Below are 14,830 nucleotides of genomic sequence, written 5' to 3' on the forward strand. Positions count from 1 at the left end.
TGATTATTTGATTTCTGAATTATTAGGGAAAGAAAAATAATTAGTCTTATCTAAAAAAAGGAATTATTACGTTTAAAATGAGGAAGATATTAGGCCCTAATTACCATTCATTGTGACACAGAGATAGAGGGCGGGATTTTCGGCAGCCGATGGGGGTGGGAGCTGAAGCGGGTGGCGTGTAATTTTGCTCTGCCGGCTGACATGCCAGTTTGCTGGCACTATCCTGTCCCTGAGCCATTTTTGGGAAGGCTGGATTGGGCTTGGAACAGCTACCTGCCCACAAGTGGTGGGTAGTTTGTTAAGGCAGTTAAGAGGCCAGTCATCAGAGGCCAATTGGAAAATTCCAGTCTGCCTGGGGACCGACCCCCTTGGTGTCATAAGCATGGCAGATGCCTGGAGGCGGCCTCCCAGCGGCAGACTGGGGGACCAGTGTTCCAGGATTACTTTGTAGCACACTTGTCGCCTACCTGGTCACAGCTGTAGCCACAGGCCACCCTGTGGAGGGGCTCCCCCTCCACAATGATGGTCTGGCAGCTGTGGCCATTTTTATTTCAAATATATTAGAAGTGCAGAGAGGGCACTTCAAGACGGAGGTGTGCTCTCTCCCTCCCTTACCTGCAATGGCAGGCTGCAGCTCCTTCCATGCTGGAGGGCCTCTGATTGGTCCTCCAGCTTCGAGTGCCCACCTGCAGTCCTTAATTGGATGGCGGGTGCACCCTCTGGCCATTTATTTGCCAGCCAGCCAAAGGTGCGGGGTTGGGACCTGCATTTGATGCCAAAATTGCGGTGCTGACCCAAAATGGGAAATCCTGCTCAGAACCCTTATATTCACAAGTTCCTTAATCGCATGCAATAAAGCATGAGTTTGGTGCCCCCTTGTGGGTTTAGGCAGTCTCAACTAATCCACCAACAAACTAAGCACAATCAAATCTTATAATGTTCAACTTAAAAACAAAATCAGCAATTTGAAAATTAAGTTCCTATTTCTTCACTTCAGTTCCAAATTACAGAAAGAATGATTGTTCCATACAAGAAGACCTTTTGTTGTTTGGTAGTACAGAACTTGAGTATTGCTGAAAACAGAGACATTTTGTCAAAGCTTTTCGTCTTGGATAATTCAGGATAATTCTCAAGAATACCAATGTAAGGGAAAGCAACAAATTTATACTGTATGAGAACAGAGTGCTGATTGGTTGGCAAATGGACTCTGATTGGTAGAGGCATTGTCATGGCAAATGCACCAGTTTAGAAAACTGGTGCAGTGGTTAGTACCACAGCCTCACAGCTCCAGTAACCTGGGTTCAATTCTGGGCACTGCCTGTGTGGAGTTTGCAAGTTCTCACTGTGATCACGTGGGCTTTTGCCAGGTGCTCTGGTTTCCTTCCACAGCCAAAGACTTGCAGGTTGACAGGTAAATCGGCCATTGTAAATTGCCCCTAGTGTAGGTAGGGGCATTGAGGGAAAGTGGGGATGTGATAGGAATATGGGATTAATGTAGGATTAGTATAAATGGGTGGTTGATGGTCAGCACAGACTTGGTGGGCTGAAGGGCCTGTTTCAGTGCTATATCTCTAAAATAAAAAAAGAATAGGTGATTTTAGATCAAAATAGGGAAAAGGCCAGTCATTAACAGTATAGTAGGTAAGAGCTGAGTCAACCCACTAAAGAAGCATCAGCTAAAAAGAGTACCACTGGTTTGGTTAAGCCAAAGCAAATGCTTTTATAGGTAATATATTCAGTATGAAATAACCAGTATGATAGATAGAGTATTCTATTGTGTTTTTCAAACATTGGTACTGACTATAATAACCACCGTGGTCTATTCTAAATCTACCTGCACCCTGTAAAGAAATCACTTTGAAATCATATTCAGGAAGATCTGAATTTGCCTGTTATAGTTCCTTAACTCTAAGTCTATGGTTGCTCATGGACCTGCTGTTGATCAAATTTAGCTGATTCTTTGAAGAAGTTAAAAAAAGCTGGTATTCTCCTCAGCCTCCATACAAAGTCCAGAAGAGTCCAGCAACCCAGAGCAGATGCCATTTGTTATGCATTAGGTAAAGCCCATCTTTGCGATGAGTTGGGGTAAGTCAATGGGATATCTTTGGAACTTAAAACACAAACTAAAAATGTTTCAATGAAACAGCTAGCAGCGCAGTAAAGAAGTTTCTACCACAGCAGCTGACGTCAACTGCTCAATTCAAATCATTTTTTAAAATTTGTTCACGGGAATGTGGGTGTCGCTGGCTAGGCCAGCATTCATTAACCATCCCTAATTGCCCTTGAGAAAGTGGTGGTGAGCTGCCTTCTTGAACCGCTGCAGTCCATGTGGGGTAGATACACCAACAGTGCTGTTAGGAAGGGAGTTCTTGGATTTTGACCCAGCGACAGTGAAGGAACAGCGATATAGTTCCAAGTCAGGATGCTGTGTGGATTGGAGGGGAACTTGCAGGTGGTGGTGTTCTCATGCATCTGCTGCCCTGTCCTTCTAAGTGGTAGCGGTCACAGGTTTGGAAGGTGCTGTAGCAGGAGCCTTGGTGCGTTGCTGCCGTACATCTTGTAGATTTGTTGTATTAACTGGTGATGCTGCTTTTATTCAAAATGGTGTTAAACATCTTTACTATGGTAAGTATATCAAAGTGCTCTTTATCCAGGAGGATGAGAGTTATACTGGTGTTCACTGTACATGCAGATGCAGTATCAATAGAATTTGTACTATTTTATTTTCTAGAGCAGGAAGCTGGAGTTATATGGACTCAGACACATGGAACACATGGCTGAAGCAGTGCTCACCACACTGCAAGGCCTGCAGCATCTTTAAACTGCACTGCTTTGGTGACTGTTAGCTTGGGTCTTTGTTTTGTGTCATTTGCTGCTTGGATTTTGTGCTTTCTGACCATTTGATTTGTGGTTCACCTTTTGGGTTTCCTGAAAGGCTGATTTCCAATTTCTTGCCTGAACTTTGTCGGGGCTTCCTGAAAGTTCGAAATGTTACATCAAAGCAAAAGGTACCAGGGAGCCCTGGGGGAAGAAGTGAGACCCCCTGCTTGAACAAAGATGGTGTTGAGCTGTTGCTTCAGGAAGTGCAGCACAGAGAAATTCTCTTCCCAACATGGCTGCAAGATCATCCAAACAATGGGATAAAGAGTTTGACGGGAAATTGCAGATAAAGTAAATACCTCCAGCACATCTAACAAGATGTACTAGGGATGTGGCTCCAATGCCAAGAAAATTCCTCAACATCAGCAAGAGATGCAAGGTAGGTAGCTTCGTGTAACTTGCCCTCGTATTTTTCTACAGGTACAAGCATCATGTTATACCATTTATCCATTCATTCCTGTCCTTTCTCTGCACCTTCCCATCAATGCCCATGAAATGGCACAGTTTGTACCACTGCTACCTTTACCAAGTCTCAGGTCCTTCTGCACAAGGATGCCTACCCAGCTAATCTTCTAATAACTCCTTTTCTGCAATTGCATGCTGAATCTTTCTGTGCTCACAAACCCTATGGCATGCACCTTCGTTCATGGGACAGGACAGAGTCTATGCAAGTATTAACACATTATCTATCCTTTCAAGCAGTGAACAACAGAAGGCAACAATCCATGATCGACCCACTTTAAGAAGCATGAACTGCAGACCCAGAGATGGGATTTTCAGCAGGAGGGAGAAAATGGGAAATCAGGAAGCTGTCCCCAGCTCAGGACTTGTACCACACTGCTCCTTCTTTCACACTCCATCTTAAATAGAGCTGCAGGCACTGATGTCTAATCTGCCACACAATATTCCCACCATACCAACTTCTTGGCAAAAGCATTTTTTCAGTCGAATGTTCTGAAAGGATTCCCTTAACACTTTGCTTTTTCTGTTTATACAGGTATGGCACCAGAACCTGCCATGAACCCTCCCAAGAACACTCCATCAGCACCTCATCCTTCAATCCTTATCCGGAAAGCAAGAGCAGAAGAGAAGTGATCAGCCTGGGAGATGTCAAAAGTCAACTGGTGTGGAGAACACTGGATGATCCATGGAGCACAGATAAGTAGGACCCAGAGAACGTACAAGAGGAAGCACTCAGTGGAGGCTGATATTCAGTGATACTGATCTCCAGGGCCCAGTTTTTAAAAGAATAATGCTTTCAGAGTTGTAGGATTTCTCTTCACACTTCTTCAGAAAAAAAATCAAGGATCAAATGAGACAGTAGGGTCACGAAATTCGATAAGTCCTGAAAATGGGTGCTGGGAGCATGATGTGCAATTCACTGTCGTATGAAGTCAGCGCTAAGTGCACTGCTGAGTGGCTGCATGCCTGATTAGGGGGTGTAAAATCGTGAGGGCCTAGCACCACTTAAAGCTGGCTTGCAATATTTAAAGTCAGCCTGCATCTCTTAAAGGCAAGGTGCATTTTGGCTGGAGCAGCTGCAGGAACCAGTTTCAAAAGGAGTCTCTGAGCAGAAACAGAAGTGGAAATGGTGCAAAAGGCCAGACAGCATGCACTTAGGTTCTCCGATGCAGCACTGGAGGCCTTGGTTCAGGAGGTGAACAGTAGGAGAGAGGTCCTCTACCCACAGTAGGCCAGGAAGCCCGCCAAACAGACACTGGGAGCAGATAGCTTTTGTGGTCAATGCAGCAATCTAGCTCTGAGGACCTTGATGCAGTCTACAAAAAGTCTAATGACTTCACACAAGTGGTCAAGGTCAGTGAATGCATCTTTAAATGCCACATCCTACCAACTACACAACTAACCTCACACATTGCTCCATTCATCACACAGTCCCCCACCTCTTCACTCATTTAGCAACAATCTCTATCTGCTACAGCTCATACCTAACATTCATAGAAGCAAAATACTGCGGATGCTGGAAATCTGAAATAAAAACAAGAAATGCTGGAACCACTCAGCAGGTCTGGCAGCATCTGTGAAAAGAGAAGCAGAGTTAACGTTTCGGGTCAGTGACCCTTCTTCGGAACTGACAAATATTAGAAAAGTCACAGGTTATAAGCAAGTGAGGTGGGGGTGGGGCAAGAGATAACCAAGGAGGTCTAGATTGGACCAGGCCACATAGCTGACCAAAAGGTCATGGAGCAAAGGCAAACAATATGTTAATGGTGTGTTGAAAGACAAAGCATTAGTACAGATTAGGTGTGAATATACTGAATATTGAACAGCAGCAAGTGCAAACCTGAAAAAAAACAGTGGGTAAGCAAACTGAACAAACTAAGATGAAATGAAATAAATGCAAAAAAAAGATGGTAAAAAATGTAAAAAAAAATGTAAAAAAAAAGGAAGAAAAAATAACTAAAAATGAAAGTAAAATGGGGGGCTGTCATGCTCTGAAATTATTGAACTCAATGTTCAGTCTGGCAGGCTGTAGTGTGCCTAATCGGTAAATGAAATGCTGTTCCTTGAGCTTGCGTTGATGTTCACTGGAACACTGCAGCAAACCCAGGACAGAGATGTGAGCATGAGAGCAGGGGGGAGTGTTGAAATGGCAAGCAACCGGAAGCTCAGGGTCCTGCTTGCGGACTGAACGGAGATGTTCCGCAAAGCGGTCACCCAGTCTGCGCTTGGTCTCCCCAATGTAGAGGAGACCACACTGTGAGCAGCGAATACAGTATACTACATTGAAAGAAGTACAAGTAAATCGCTGCTTCACCTGAAAGGAGTGTTTGGGGCCTGGGATAGTGAGGAGTGAGGAGGTAAATGGGCAGGTATTACACCTCCTGCGATTGCAGGGGAAGGTGCCATGGGATGGGGACAAGGTGGTGGGGGTAATGGAGGAGTGGACCAGGGTGTCGTGGAGGGAATGATCCCTTCGAAATGCTGACAGGGGAAGGGAGGGGAAGATGCGACTGGTAGTGGCATCACGCTGGAGGTGGCGGAAATGGCGGAGGATGATCCTTTGGATATGGAGGCTGATGGGGTGAAAAGTGAGGACAAGGGGAACCCTGTCACAGTTCTGGGAGGGAGGGGAAGGGGTGAGGGTAGAGGTGCGGGGAATGGGCCGGACATGGTTGAGGGCCCTGTCAACCACAGTGGGGAGAAATCCTCGGTTGAGGAAAAAGGAGGTCATATCAGAAGCACCATCTGCTCTGATGATGCTACCTTCCATGACCCCTGTGGGGTCTGGCACAGCTGCATGTCCTTACCCAATGGAGGACACATTGCTCGCCATCACTGGAGTGGCCATGACTGAGGCCATGGTCATGGTGCGGTTGACACTATCTTTCTTCTTACATCCCACTTACCCCTCCTGCTACTATCTATTCTGATTTACAAGTTGCAGATTGTGCAAACACGTGCCTCTTGCTTTTCCACCCTCCACAACCACAATCCTACTTTTGTGACTTTCACCTTTCAGATTCCCAAGAACTACAACCAGCCAGGTAGTGGTGGAAAAGCAAGAAGGGGAAGAAGAAGAAGAAGAGACTGATGATGATGAAACACAGTCACTCGATCTCACACTCTTAGCCACCAGCCCAGATACTGACACTGCATGTACTTTAGAAGATAGCATAGGGGCTGGATATGCATGCAGTGAGTCACCAGGCACAATTGGGCTGCAACCAGGGCAGGGGGCAAGGGTAGCACATGTGCCAGCTCGCTGGAGGCCGAGCTCACACATGAGTTCAACTGCAGAGGAATCAGAGGAGGACTGCGATGGAGTGGCACACAGAAAAAGGCCAATGGGCATACACAATTAAATGCTTGGATAGACCTGCCAGAAATTCTGCTGGCATTGTTAAGGAGCATGGAGGAGTCCAGTACTAACCATGCACACAGCTTTGTGAGTTGATCGCAAGAAAAGGGCGATGTTGGTTGCCTCCCCCTCTTCCTCCTCCTCCTCAGCTGTTTGCCATATACCTGGTGGCAAGGGCTATCACTTCATGCTGGTGAGGTTGTGCACAATGCAGCAGACCACCATGAATTGTGACTCATACTCTGGCGAATACAGCAGAGCTCCTCCAGCATGATGCAGGCAACAGAAGCATTGTTTAAGCACCCCAAATGTCTGCTTGATGACATTCCGTGTAAGCACAGTTCTCATTATATGTGTTTGCGCACTGAAGTCATGAGCCAGGTAGTCAGTGGATAGTCCTTGTCATCCAGCAGCTGCCCACTGGTTTCTCGTAGTAGCCCAAATTCTGATGGCACAGCAGACTGCCACAGAATGATGCCATTATGTCTGCTGCCAGGGTACCAGACATTGACCTGCATGTTACAAAGAACAAAGAACAGTACAGCACAGGAACAGGCCATTCGGCCCTCCAAGCCTGCGCCGATCTTGATGCCTGCCGAAACTAACACCTTCTGCACTTCCAGGGCCCATATCCCTCTAATCCCTTCCTATTCATATATTTGTCAAGATGTCTCTTAAACGTCGCTATCGTATCTGCTTCCACCACCTCCCCTGGCAGCAAGTTCCAGGCACTCACCACCCTCTGTGTAAAAAACTTGCCTCGCACATCCCCTCTAAACTTTGCCCCTCGCACCTGAAACCTATGTCCCCTAGTAACTGACTCTTCTACCCTGGGAAAAAGCTTCTGACTATCCACTCTGTCCATGCCCCTCATAACTTTGTAAACCTCTATCATGTCGCCCCTCCACCTCCGTCGTTCCAGTGAAACAATCCAAGTTTTTCCAACCTCTCCTCATAGCTAATGCCCTCCAGACCAGGCAACATCCTGGTAAACCTCCTCTGTACCCTCTCCAAAGCCTCCATGTCCTTCTGGTAGTGTGGCGACCAGAATTGCACACAATATTTTAAGTGTGGCCTAACTAAGGTTCTGTACAGCTGCAACATGACTTGCCAATTTTTATACTCTATTCCCCGACCGATGAAGGCAAGCATGCCGAATGCTTTCTTGACTATCTTATCCACCTGCGTTGCCACTTTCAGTGACCTGTGGACCTGTACGCCCAGATCTCTCTGCCTGTCAATACTCCTAAGGGTTCTGCCATTTACTGTATACCTCCCACCTGCATTAGACCTTCCAAAATGCATTACCTCACATCTGTCCGGATTAAACTCCATCTGCCATTTCTCCACCCAAGTCTCCAACCGATCTATATCCTGCTGTATCCTCTGACAATCCTCATCATTATCCGCAACTCCACCAACCTTTGTGTCGTCCGCAAACTTACTAATCAGACCAGCTACATTTTCCTCCAAATCATTTATATATACTACAAACAGCAAAGGTCCCAGCACTGATCCCTGCGGAACACCACTAGTCACATCCCTCCATTCAGAAAAACACCCATCCACTGTTACCCTCTGTCTTCTGTGACCGAGCCAGTTCTATATCCATCTTGCCAGCTCACCTCTGATCCTGTGTGACTTCACCTTTTGCACCAGTCTGTCATGAGGGACCTCGTCAAAGGCTTTACTAAAGTCCATATAGACAACATCCACCGCCCTTCCCTCATCAATCATCTTCGTCACTTCCTCAAAAAACTCAATCAAATTAGTAAGACACGACCTCCCCTTCACAAAACCATGCTGTCTCTCGCTAATAAGTTCGTTTGTTTCCAAATGGGAGTAAATCCTGTCCCGAAGAATCCTCTCCAATAGTTTCCCTACCACTGACGTAAGGCTTACCAGCCTATAATTTCCTGGATTATCTTTGCCACCCTTCTTAAACAAAGGAACAACATTGGCTATTCTCCAGTCCTCTGGGACCTCAGCTGTAGCCAATGAGGATGCAAAGATTTCTGTCAAGGCCCCAGCAATTTCTTCCCTTGCCTCCCTCAGTATTCTAGGGTAGATCCCATCAGGCCCTGGGGACTTATCTACCGTAATGCTTTGCAAGACACCCAACACCTCCTCCTTTTTGATAATGAGATGACTGAGACTATCTGCACTCCCTTCCTAGGCTCATCGTCCACCAAGTCCTTCTCCTTGGTGAATACTGATGCAAAGTACTCATTTAGCACCTCGCCCATTTCCTCTGGCTCCATGCATAGATTCCTGTCTCTGTCCTTGAGTGGGCCAACCCTTTCCCTGGTTACCCTCTTGCTCTTTATATACGTATAAAAAGCCTTGGGATTTTCCTTAATCCTGTTTGCCAATTACTTTTCATGACCCCTTTTAGCCCTCGTAACTCCTTGCTTAAGTTCCTTCCTACTGTCTTTACATTGAGTATGGTCCCACATTGAGGGAGTGGAACTCTTTCTGGTTGCGGTACATCTGCACCATAGGGAGGCCTGCTATCCTGGCAAAGCCGCATGCACGCTTCTCTCTGGTGGAAGAGAATGAAATGTATTAATTTCTTATTCCATACAGAGCATCAGTGACTTCCTTCAGGTAACAGTGGACGCCAAACTGCGAGATGTTGCAAATATAATCTGCTTCAGCCTAGAAGGAGCCCAATGCAAAAGGGTTCGTGGCCACAGTCACCTTCACAGCCACTGGCAATGGAATCCTTACTCTGCTCTGAGGCTGCAGTTGTAGCTATAGTGGGTGGCAAATTTCAGTGAGGACCTCCTTAGTGAAGTGGTGATGCAGCAGACACATTTCCTTGCTCAAGTTGAGGTCGGCTTGTTCCCTGAAAACCTGGTTGGATATGGCTTCCTGCTGAGAGCCCTTCTCCCCCTCCTCCTCCTCACTCTCCGAACAGCTTGTCCTCCTCCATGTCATTTTTGTTCATTTTCCCTGTCAAGCTGCAGTCCAAGGGGGACGGTAACTACTGCACCTGTGTCCAGGAGCAAGTCACTTGAGCAGAACCCTTAAAGTCAGAACAAAGACCTTTGCAACATATCACACCACCTCCAGTAGACCTCACCAGTTTAAATGACAGTGCAAACCACCAACCACTTCTACTAACTCAGCAGCAGCCAGTAGAAATCAATTAGCAACTAACCTGAAAGTAGTTGATGATCCCTTTAAGTAGCATTGGTCAGGGAAGTGGGGTGGTGGTCCTTCCTGCTGCTGAATGCGCGTTCAGCTGTGTGAAGTTAATGAGCTGAATGGCCTCCTTCTGTGCTGTAACCATTTTATGATTCTAAGGGAGGATGTTAGCTGGAATGTTCAGGTCAAAAATGGCAGCAATGTTGTCAAATCAGCATTGCACGCTGACTGATATCGTGATCCATCTACTCTGCATGGTTCTGGCAAATGCTCCCAGCACAAGAGCTAACAACCTACCCAATATGCCATTTAGCATGGCTGGCATCAGAATTCTGTGGCATGGTACGGATGCCATTTTGGACTTGAAACGGCAGTACACAAACAAATTTTGCAAGCTAGCTATTTTCTAATTTTCCATATTTTAATTTGAGATGAAAACTCGACAATTCTAACCAGAAAGAACATAATAGTGTCACAAAAATGTGCTATAGCGAATACTGATTTTTTTAATCCACTGGCTGGAAACCAAGTGACTTTGCTATCAGCTAAGATGGCCACTGCAATTTGCATCACTATACCCTACATTCCAATGTGTCGAGGTGGAGACAACTTGTCTGCCCAGTCCCCTCAAGAACAATGATCTGGGGAATTTGAGTGGAACTACCTTCCCTGCTTCCATTAGCAAGAGATTAAGGCAATCACTTGGGGCATTAAACTGGTGGTGATGAACCACCCAGACCTAATCACTTCAGTAATGGCACACTGGTTAAGAGAAGGGAATTCCTAAGCATGAACTGATTAAGTTACAAGAGAGAATAGACACTGATAGCCATCATGTTGAATGACTCGGTAACAGTCATGTGACAGACCCACCATCTCTGTGTTTAAGCTATTGTTTTCTCATCAGCAACCCAGACAAGCAGCTAGACACCGACAAGAGAAGACCCAAGTGGGTTCCCTCCTCCCCCTCTCTCTCTCCAATCCACCTGACAAGCTTCAAACCCTGCCTGCTGTTTGTAACCACCTTGGCCTATCATTGCTGCAGTCAGAGACCCCGTGAAGGAAATCATCTGCATCGCTGTCTCTAGGAGAACCACAAATCAGCTGGCCACATCTACAAACCAGAAGCCTCAGGACCACCGAACTCATCCTGAAGCAGAGTCACCAAACTCCACAGACTTTTTATTGCTCTGAACTCTAATCTGACCAATTATCCTTCCCCACACTGTAGCCTATTTCTCTGTGTGTGTTACGACCAGGTGAGAAAGGGATCTAGGGTTCCCTCTCAGCCTTCACTTGGTGTTACCATGACAGGGTTTAATTTTAAACAAACCCTGTTTTTAGCTCCCCCTTGGTGAATCCTTGTTCACTGCTTTCCAATTATAGGGCAAAGAAACTAGCCAGACAGGTTTCTTAGGTTTAACGAAAAAAGGTTGAACTTTTAAAACTTAAACTCTAATCCGGTTAATGCCTACGGATACGCGATGTGCCCACGCTAGCATGCATATGCAATACACACATGCAGATAGAGACTGAAAAGAGCAGAAGAAATAAAGTGGAAAGGTTTGAGGCAATATCTGAAGATGGTTTTGGTTACTGTTCTTTGCTAATCTCCCCTTAGTCCTCTGGGCATGCCTGCCTGCAGGTATGTGTGCAGATGCTACTGCAATCCCCTGTGGCAGTTTGACTAGGTGAGGCGTCACTTTCACAGTTTCTCTGCCCCCTAGAGGTCTTCGTTTGTCTATGCAAATGCTGTTAGCATCTCTGGTGAGGTGTTTCTAGTGTCTGCATTTACATATAATGATGTGGGGTCTAATTTTTCACATTTTTCGGGGTTGGCTGACAGGACAGTAGGGGGTTTCATCTAAGGATTCCTCCTGGACTTCCTTTAACCTGCCCTCTTGGTTGCTTTTTCCCCTTCCTTTTTAATCTTTTGCCAGCCTTGTGCCTGCCTGTCCCCTATTTTCTTGGTAGGAGTCCATTACAGTTCACCAGCCCTCTGCTGGAGGGTCCTCCTAACACTGGTACGGGACTTAGGAGTGCAGGTTTCACTGTAGGTTAGGGTTTCCCCTCAACCTGGCACATGTGGCAACCCCTACAGTACTCCACCACATCTTTGTGGAGTTTAGGCCAGTCAAACTACTGTCTTATGTGGGCTTTGGTCTTTCGTATACTGGCATGTACAGCCACTGCAATCTCATGGGCCATTCTTAATATTTCTCTCCGGTAGCTCTGCGGCACCACTAACTGGTGAACTACTGTCCACTCCTTGGTCTCAGGTCTGTGAGGAGAACTCCATTTCCTCATCAGTACCTCATACTTTAAGTAGTAGCAATCAGGGACTCCCTCTGCTTCAGTTTCAAACTGGGTTGACTCACTGAGCCTCAGCTAGGGAAAATTTATTTAATTCACTCCCTGGGTCTTCTAACTTCCCAAAGAAAGTCTCGGACAGACAGACCTCATGGTCATTTGCCTGCAGTGCCACTTCTTTCTCCTCTGGGGGAGCTGGTTTGATCATGGCCTGATTCACAACACAGTCAAGGAAACTGCAGGGGTCCGTCTCCTGCCACTGCCCTGTCTCTCTGACCTCCTGCAGTCTTTCTTTCACTACTGCGGGGCGCTACCCCCACCAGATCATTACCTAGGAGCTGGTCAACCCCATCCACAGGCAAACTAGGGACAATCCCTACGGTCACCAGTCCTGAAACTAGGTCACACTCCAAGTGCACCCGGTGTGCAGGTACAGGCATACACTGCCTTCCAATACCATTCACCACCATTTTGGTGTTCACTGCATACACTGCCTTCCAATACCATTCACCACCATTTTGGTGTTCACTGCACTTTCTGGGGGTAAGGTCAGGCCTTTTCCCAGTAAAAGGGATCGAGTGGTTCATTAGAATTACTATGGGCTTGCTTGCCACACTTGAGGGTAATGGGGTTACTTTCCCTTCAAACCCAAAAGTCTGATAGCCTTCAGGAATTCTATTAAATTTTCCTGCATTTGCAGTAGTAAACTTCCTGGGTTGCACTCTTACGGCAGTTAAAGTTACAGCTTGCTCTGTTGTGCTCTCCTTCAGGATTCCTTCTTTGCTGAGTGGATGTGCCCTGATTAACCCTGCAGGTTTTCCCTTTAGTTTCCAGCAGTCAGCTTTTAGATGACATGCCTTGTTACAATGGAAGCACACAAGTCTCTGGGTCTCACTCTTGCTCACAGCACCTTACTTTTTGGCTAGAGGTGGGCCCCCTGTGTCTCCTGCTTTCCTTTCTCTCCCAGGACTGCTTGGGCTCCCATCACCTTCCCACCCTTTGTCCAGTGGAAGCCTTTCCCATGCGCTTGTTGATTTCTGCATCGAGAGATAGGTTACTGGTGATAGTTGAGCCTAGGTAGGTGAACTCTTGAACCACTTCCAGAGTGTGGTCGCCGATATTGATGGATGGAGCATTTCTGACGTCCTGTCCCATGATGTTCATTTTCTTGAGGCTGATGGTTAGGCCAAATTCGTTGCAGGCAGCCACAAACCTGTCGATGAGATTCTGCAGACACTCTTCAGTGTGAGATGTTAATGCAGCATCGTCAGGTTCCACTCTATACAAAATGTAAGCAGACACTAGAGTACCTCACTGAAGGAGTGCTGCATTGTCTGTGGAACTGTCTTTCAGATGAGATATTAAAGCTGCAGCCCCATCTGCCCTCTTAATTAGACATAAAAGATTCCAAGGCACTATTTGGAATATTTCTCCTTAGTGTCCTGGCCAATATTTACTCCTCAAGGAACTTCACTGGAATAAATTGGGGCGGCAGAGTGGCGCAGTGGCTAGCACCACAACCTCACAACTCCAGGGACCTGGGTTCGATTCTGGGTACTGCCTGTATGGAGTTTGCAAGTTCTTCCTGTAACTGCGTGGGTTTTCGCCGGGTGCTCTGGTTTCCTGCCAAAGACTTGCAGGTGATAGGTAAATTGGCCATTGTAAATTGCCCCTAGTGTAGGTAAGTGGTAGGGAATATGGGATTACTGTAGGGTTAGTATAAATGGGTGGTTGTTCGTTGGCACAGAAGGGCCTGTTTCAGCGCTGTATCTCTAAAAAAGAATTATCTGGTCATTAACACATTGTTGCTTGTGGGAGCTTGCTGTGAGCAAATTAGCTGCTTCATTTCTGACATTACAACAGTGACTACAGTTCAAAAGTGCATCCATGGCTGTGAATTGTTTTGGAACATCCTGAGGTTCTAAAAGGTGCTGTTTAAATGCATCTTTCTTTCTTTCATTGACAGGATTTATGATGTCATTTGACCACTATTTACATTTCATTCTCATAGCAAAGCCAAAGTGCATTAACTATGCAGAGCAAGAGGAAGCATTAAGGGAGTACAGTGGTGGACGAGTGCAATCATTATGGTTCTCTCAGCTTTATCACCAAAAAATAGATACACTGTAGGAGGTCATCAGAAGAATTCAGGACCAAATAATTCAATAGGAGATAAGAAAGTTTATAATGTATTTTATGGTAAAAGCTGTAGAAATGCAGGTTAAATGACAGGTGTGATTACCATGGACGTTTGAGAATAACTTCATGTTTAAGATCAGCATTGAGATTATTACAGTTGAACATTTTAATAATTTAGTGGATTAGTGGTTAAAGGGTTAAATTAATGCAATTTTTAATATTAATTGGTGGCTGGGCAAGGGTGTTTAACTATTTGAAAATATATGAAGTGGATCTTAAATCAGGAGTTGAAATATAAAAGTCTGGGGTTTTGCTTTTTCTCAATTTTTTCTTAACAGTCTCGCTGTTTGTGGAAGTTGGATGGAAAATGAATGAACTGAATTCAGATATGAGTTATTCTAAGATTTTATTTTGCTTACTGGTTTCAAATGAAAACCACTTTGGGGTAGAATTTCTGCTATGTGTGTAATTGTCAATCCGAGCATCAAATGCGGTTGGGATTGTGAGAATTTCCAAAGTGAAGTTATGGTT

The sequence above is a fragment of the Heterodontus francisci genome, chromosome 11 (genome assembly GCF_036365525.1).
Source record: "Heterodontus francisci isolate sHetFra1 chromosome 11, sHetFra1.hap1, whole genome shotgun sequence".
Taxonomy (NCBI): domain Eukaryota; kingdom Metazoa; phylum Chordata; class Chondrichthyes; order Heterodontiformes; family Heterodontidae; genus Heterodontus; species Heterodontus francisci.